Source organism: Gekko japonicus, unplaced genomic scaffold (assembly GCF_001447785.1).
Source record: "Gekko japonicus isolate JY-2015 unplaced genomic scaffold, Gekko_japonicus_V1.1 scaffold2178, whole genome shotgun sequence".
Classification (NCBI taxonomy): Eukaryota; Metazoa; Chordata; class Lepidosauria; order Squamata; family Gekkonidae; genus Gekko; species Gekko japonicus.
Genome location: NW_015173203.1, coordinates 25,403 through 32,901, shown reverse-complemented (window position 1 = coordinate 32,901; position 7,499 = coordinate 25,403). Strand labels below are relative to the sequence as shown.

At 47.3% G+C, this 7,499-nt stretch overlaps 1 protein-coding gene across 1 annotated transcript in view; it reads left to right on the top strand.

Annotated features, from left to right (window-relative positions):
• The window catches only part of WDPCP (WD repeat containing planar cell polarity effector), a gene marked incomplete at its 3' end in the record, with an annotated part of 206,145 nt that overhangs the window by 197,825 nt on the left and 821 nt on the right, over positions 1-7,499 (top strand). The window lies entirely within an intron of this gene.

Here is a 7,499-nt window from a genome sequence, read left to right as displayed (position 1 = left end):
CTCCCTCCCTCCCTCCCTCTCTCTCTCTCTCTCTCTCTCTCTCTCTGCACCCACTCTAGGCTACAACCCTCAGGCTAGGAGCTGAAGGCCACGGTCAACTTTGGCTTGTGCCCTTTGACTCATGGCCCTGGCCATGTTCAGGCCTTAAGTCCCTGCACAGGCAAGAGACAAACAGCCTGTAATGTCCCAAGTTTGCAGCCTCCTTCCACTCCTCAGCCTTCTTTAGTGGCCTTCCAGCCCAGTGGCCTCCAGCCTCCCCTGGAATTACAGCTCATCTGCAAGCCATAGAGGTCAGTTCCCCGGGAGAAAATGGATGCTTTGGAGGGTGGACTCTATGGTCCCTGTCCTCCGCAGGCTCCACCCCCAAATTTCTAGGAATCCCCCTACCTGAATCTGGTGACCGTACGATGCCAGCGGGGAGGTGATGTAAGCCGTCTGCCTCCTACCTGGACGGAATGCCCCATGGTCTGGAGGCCAGGGGGGAAGGCTGTTCCATCGAGGGGCAGGCTTTGTCCATCTGCTTTGCTCACCCCACCTCATACTACCCTGTTTCCCCGAAAATAAGACAGTGTTTTATATTAATTTTTGCTCCCAAAGATGCGCTAGGTCTTATTTTCGAGGGATGTCTTATTTTTCCATGAAGAAGAATACGGTACACTCCGTCAGGGCAGAGCGAGCAGCAGGCAGCAGCTTGTCCTGGCGGCGGCGTGGGCTCTGATTAAAAGAGACCTCGCACTTCCTGTCTGCTCCGACTGTGTGGCAGCCAACAGTGAGCTGTGCGGCGGCGCCCGCTGCTATGGCCTAGAGTTATGGTAGCTTCGGGGGGCCTTATTATCGGGGAGGCCTTATTATCGGGGAGGCCTTATTATCGGGGAATGTCTTATATTTCAGCGAGAGGCAAAACTGTAAGTAGGTCTTATTTTCGGGGGATGTCTTACTTTCGGGGAAACAGGGTAGGAGCTCTCTAAAGAAAAGAAGCTGTTGCTGAGAGCTCCTGCGGAGGCAGTTGTGTGCTATCAGGATTCTGTAATTCTACAGAAGGAAGGACACCATCGTCCATAATGGTAGCTGCTCTTGGTTGGGTGTGTATGTTTGATGTAGTGGTTAAGTGTGCGGACTCTAATCTGGGATAACCGGATTTGATTCCCCACTCCTCCACAAGCAGCTGCTGGTAGGACCTTGGATCAGTCACAAGTCCTCTCAGAGCTGTTCTCTCAACAGTAGTTCTCTCAGAGCTCTCGCCGCCCCACCTACCTCACAGGGTGTCTGTTGTCGGGAGGGGAAGGGAAAGGAGTTTGTAGGCCGCTCTGAGACTCCTTTGGGTAGTGAAGGGCGCGGTATAAATCCATTCTCTTCTTCTTTGAGAGCCAGTTTGATGGTTAAGTGCACGGCCTCTAATCTGGGAGAACCAGGTTTGATTTCCCACTCCTCCACTTGCACCTGCTGGATGACCTTGGGCAAGCCATAGTTCTGGCACAGCTGTTCTTGAAAAAGAGCAGTTTCTGTCAGAGCTCTCTCAGCCCCACCTACCTCACAGGGTGTCTGTTGTGGGGAGGGGAAGGGAAAGGAGTTTGTAAGCTGCTTTGAGACTCCGAGTGAAGGGCGGGTATAAATTCAATCTCCTCCTCCTCCTCTCTTCCTCCTCCTCCTCCTCTCTTCCTCCTCCTTCTTCTTTGTGTGTCCCCTTCTATGACTTTCATTATGGAGATCGAAGAGCAATTACTCTTTTTTTTTCTAATCTGATTTTATATTTAATTTTGGTACGGTTTTAACTACAAAACACAGGGTCAAGACCACAGAGGCTGTGTGCACAGTATCCCCTGCAGCAGCTATGAAGAAAAGCATTGTAAAGTTTCTTCAACCTCCCAAGATGTAGGCACGAAATTTTTTTCTGGGTGAGTCAGTTAGTCATTAGACCCAAGGAATATCCTGAGCTAAACCCTAGTTACAAAATTAGTCCTTGTGGTGATAATTTAGTGGTGGTAGTAGTAATATCCAGGGGTCATTTTGCAGAAAAAGAGGTGCAGGACCTCATTAGCATAACTCATTAGCATGACTCATTTGCATATACCACACCCCCTGACATCACCAGAAGTGTGTCAGAAGGCAACACCCACCACTCAGGCTCCACTGGATTGTTTTGGATTGCTAGCTATGGTGCGGGGGGGCATGTGCAGATCTGTCCTTGCAAAGGAGGGAGAGCTTGTACCTGAATAAAACTTGGTCTTAGAGTTGCCACTGGACTCTTTTGGGCCAGGGAGGGCCTCTGCAGCTTACCTGGCTGCTTCTTGCTCTGACTGAGGGCTGCTGGGAGCAGGGGGTGGGGCTTGTTGCATGTGCCCGCCCCCTGGGCTCTTTACTGCCGGAGCTCCTCTCCTGTGTGCTCCTGCAGGAAATGACCCCTGGTAATATCATTTTAAAAGTAAATATACTTTTTATATAGAAGTACCCTTATGTCATTTCAGTTCGTAGCCTAATATTTCCTAGGAGTCGGCAGGAAATTCTCCTCTTGATTTATTGATCTATCTCTTTTACAAGATACCTTGTGGTTAAAACCATTTTAATTAAGGCTTAGTCTAGTTCAGATTTGTTTGTCCCCTAATACAATCTGGCATCCTCCTTGCGGCTTTCCCTCAAGAGTAGATCACAGGCATGGACTGTGCCATTGATCTGGAACACGATACATCAGACACGCGTCACCTACACTGATTGAAAAGTACCTTCGAGATAATATTGATTTGAAGAACTGCTTAACTGATACATACAAAGAAATAATAAATTAAGAGTTCTGCCTGCTCTGAGACCAATTGTTAACTGATACTTACGAAGAAATAATAAATTAAGGCCCCGGACACACGCAGAAATTGCCACAGGAGAGCCATGAATGCCGGGCGGATTATACGGGCACGAGCAGATGGAAACATATGGCAAGCGTCACACACCTGTTGCTACCCCGTAGCATACCGCCGAAGGTCCGGAGTTAAAAAGTACCTGAAGAAGGCTACTATTAGACAGTTTGCTACGGGCTGCAGACGGACTGTCTTCGTCTGATTGCTCCAGCGCGTTCCTCTTGCCTTGGTGAAGCACACCAGAAACACACGCCAAAAAAACCTGGTTCGCCGCCATTGCGTCTGATCGCGTAGTGGTGACTCAAATTGCGACGGCGCAAATAGCCACGCCCCCCCCCCCCCGCGTTATCTGGCCCGTGTGACCGGGGCCTAAGTGTTCTTTCTGCTCTGAGACCAATTGTTAACTGATACATAAGAAGAAATAATAAATTAAGTGTTCCTCCTGCTCTGAGATCAATTGTTGTCCAGGAAACTTCACGCAGCATCAGATGGGCCCTCTGAACCTATTAGCATCTCTGTAAGAGGTAACCCACCATATTCTCAAGCTATTCTTGGAGAGTGGTGGATACTTCTGGTAGTAGAGCTCAAAGTAATCTCAAACCTAAAATTTCTACATATAATCTGACATCTTTAGGTAGAAATAAGTTTAGTAGGTGAAGGGCTGCAGGCCATAATATGAAATACCCAAGCTTTATTTTATTTAAGCATACACATTAATACTCTCTCATTTTTCATACTTTTGTCTGAGAGCTATAGGAGGGTGGTTAAGATTAGGGGACAGACTCTTCCTCCATTGGGCAAACTGTGAACGTTCCTATTAACAGCAAGAGCGTAGCTCATATTAAAACATTGTCCCCTTTTGGTAAGAGTACTAGTGTAAATTTGTGCATTTTAGATCTTGATTTATTGCTTTTCAAAGAACACAGATGATAGATTCTCATATTAAAGAACAGCTCTGCAGACTGGGCCACTGATAGCCCCTTTAACTAGCATTTGAAGTCTGGACTTCATAGGGATCCTAACTTCACTATAAATGATTACCTTGGTACGAGAATACCACTGGTTTCACCTTTACATTTTGGTCCATACTATCCTCCAAGGAAGGTAAATTTTGCCAAGGCTATGTTTCCAATATCATCTCCTACTGGGGGCAGTAGACATCAGAAAAATCCATTTGAAGAAATTGTGTATGTAACCAGGGACAAACAGCAAATATTGTACCTAATTTATTATATTGCTTGTTATACAAGTATCTCAAGATTTATACTCAGGTTAGGGTTATTTACTAAGTCCTCTGATTTTGTTATCTGATTCTTGCTATCTGACAATATATATGTCACCTGTAACACCTTCTCATCTGCTGTCACAGCATATAAAATTTCACATAAATCTGTCCAGATTATTGGTGTTCCTTGCGCTTAAATTAATTTAATTTGACTAATGGCTAAACCAAGCAGGTAGCTATTTCTTGTTGTTCTCATTTTTACGCCCAGGGATGGAATTTTTATTCCAGTATTTGCTGGTATCATGTAAAAGGTAAAGGTTCCCTTGCTCAAAAGCCACTCGAATCCGACTCTAGGGTTGCAGTGCTCATCTCTGTTTCAAAGCCGAAGAGCCAGCGCTGTCTAAAGACGTTTCCGTGGTCATGTGGCCGGCATGACTAAATACCGAGGCACACAGAACGCTGTTACCTTCCCACCAAAGTGGTACCTATTTATCTACTTGCAATTTCTTGCTTTCGAACTGCTAGGTTGGCAGGAGCTGGAACTAGAGATGGGAGCTCACTCCGTCATGCGGCACACTCGGGTCTCAAACTGCTGAACTACCGACCTTCCACAGCCTGCAGTTCAGCATCTTAATAACTTGAAATGAAAATTTCATGAAAAACAGTAAGCTACAAGATACGCATAAAACGTTCTGAGCCCTGACCTGAACAGACTAGGCTAGCCCCATCTTGTCAGATCCCAGAAAGTAAGTAGGGTCGACCCTGGTTAGCACTTGGATGGGAGACCACCAAGGAAGCCCAGGGTGGCTGTGTGAAGGCAGGCCATGGCAAACCACCTCTGAATGTCTCTTGCCTTGAAAACCCCATGAAGGGTCACCATAAGTCAGCTACGACTTGATGGTACTTTCCACACCACCATAGTTATAAACCATAAACTTGGATTGATTGGTATGGAGGCAATGAGCCATATGTGAATGAGCCATCTGCATACTGGTACAACACCAGCCAGGGTTCTTTTTGTAGCAGGAACTCCTTTGCAGCAAGAGCATAGAGAGAGCCAGTTTGGTGTAGTGGTTATGTGCACGGACTCTAATCTGGGAGAACCAGGCTTGATTCCCCACTCCTCCACTTGCATCTGGCTGGATGACCTTGGGCAAGCCGTAGTTCTGACAAGAGCTGTCCTTGAAAAAGAGCAGTTTCTGTCAGAGCTCCCTCAGCCCCACCTACCTCACAGGGTTTCTGTTGTGGGGAGGGGAAGGGAAAGGAGTTTGTAAGCCACTCTGAGACTCCCTTGGGTAGTGAAGGGCGGGGTATAAATCCAATCTCTTCTTCTTCTTCTTTTACCTCACAGGGTGCCTGCGGTGGGGAGGGAAAGGGAAAGGAGTTTGTAAGCCACTCTGAGACTCCTTTGGGTAGTGAAGGGCGGGGTATAAATCCAATCTCTTCTTCTCTTCATATTAGGCGACACACCCCTAATGCAGCCAATCCTCCAAGAGCTTACAGAGCTCTTCTTACAGGGGCTACTGTAAGCGCTTGGAGGATTGGCTACATGAGGGGTGTGTCGCCTAATATGCAAAGGAGTTCCTGCTACAAAAAGAGCCCTGCGGCAACCACCCTTCTCACTGATAACTGAGCACTTGGGAACTTAGGTAAGTGCGGATGGAGGACTTGAGCACTTCTTTTTATCGGGAAGATCTGGAGGCCCCGCGTGCCCAAGCCTTTTGACTGCTAGCAAAAATGAGAGTGGTTGCATGATTCACATGACAACTGCATCAGTCCCATAAATCCTGAACTGTGTGGCATTGCTATCACCTGTCATCTCAAAACACTGTCATTTGCCACGCCAGGATTTCCTAACAGGGTGCAACAATCCACAAGGCAACACACCACTCCTGTGCACGAGAGGAGATCTGGTTTCTTCCTCGTTAACTGTGCTTATGACCTCTCTGGGCCGGGTGCCTGTAGGGTAGAGTCAAGCTCATGCAGAAACAAGCCCCTATCCGGCAGAGACGCCAAGGACACAGGGTGTTTGTAGGGTCAGGAATCAGGGTTGCTAGATCCAGGACCTAGGACAGCCCCAAGGCTGACAAATGGTTCCCGGGGGCAGCTAGGGATGTGCAGAGCAGGAACAGGTGTGGAAAGATAACAGCCAGAACCCACCTTCCTAAGTTGAGGAGTGTTTTTTTTTTAAATTGCCTGTTTTTGCATACAGAGCTTTGCACTTCTGCAGTGCCTGGTGACCTCCTGGGACGTCTTCTGCAACTCCAGTGTGTAGAAGTTATTATTATAGCATTGGAAGTTATTATAGCAGTGTTATTATAGCGCTGGAAAAAGTGCAGAAAAGGGCAACTAGAATGATAAAAGGGTTGGGACACTTTCCCTATGAAGAAAGGTTAAAGCACTTGGGGCTCTTCAGCTTGAAGAAGCAACGGCTGAGGGGTGACATGATCGGGGTTTATAAGATTATGCATGGGATAGAGCAGGTGGAGAAAGAAGTACGTTTCTCCCTTTCTCACAAGACAAGAAATTGTGGGCACTCCATGAAATTGCTGAGCGGTCGGGTTAGAATGGATAAAAAGAAGTCCTTCTTCACCCAAAGAGTAATTAACACATGGAATTCACTGCCACGGGAGGTGGTGGTGGCTACAAGCATGGACAGCTTCAAGAGGGAATTGGAGAAACATACGGAGCAGAGGTCCATCAGTGGCTATTAGCCACAAGGGATAGATAGGGACTCTCAGTCTGGGAAAAGGAACGCTCTGTATTCTTGGTGCTTGGGGGGGGGAACAATGGGAGGGGCTTCTAGTGTCCTGCCCCCGCTGCTGGACCTCCTGATGGCACCTGGTATTTTTGGCCACTGTGTGACACAGAATGTTGGACTGGATAGGCCATTGGCCTGATACAACATTGGCTTCTCTTACGTTCTTACATATACAGCTTGGAAACAGTGACCTTGGAAGATGTTCAGAATGCAGGCTGTGATGTTCAGTAGTTCATTTCACGTTTTGTATGAGTTCTGGGATACTGGAATCTGGAGGAGTTCCAGTCCAGGTTTTATTCATGTCTCCGGAAAACCTAGCTAGAGGAACTGCTATTTGTGTCCCGTCCCCCGAATAAAGTTGCTACGTTGTTGTTTTTGGCCATCAAGTCACAGCTGGCTTATGGTGACCTGTAGAATTTTCAAGGCAAGAGACATTCGGAGGTGACTTGCTACAGCCTGCCTCTGCATAGCAACCCTGGACTTCCTTGGAGGCCTCCCATCCAAATACTAGCCGGGGCTGACCTTGCTTGGCTTCTGAGATCTGATGTGATCAGTCTAGCTTGGGCTATCCAGATCAGGGCAAAGGTACTACATATATATATAATATGTATGTGTGTGTGTGTGTGTGTGTGTGTGTGTGTGTGTGTGTGTGTGTGTATATATA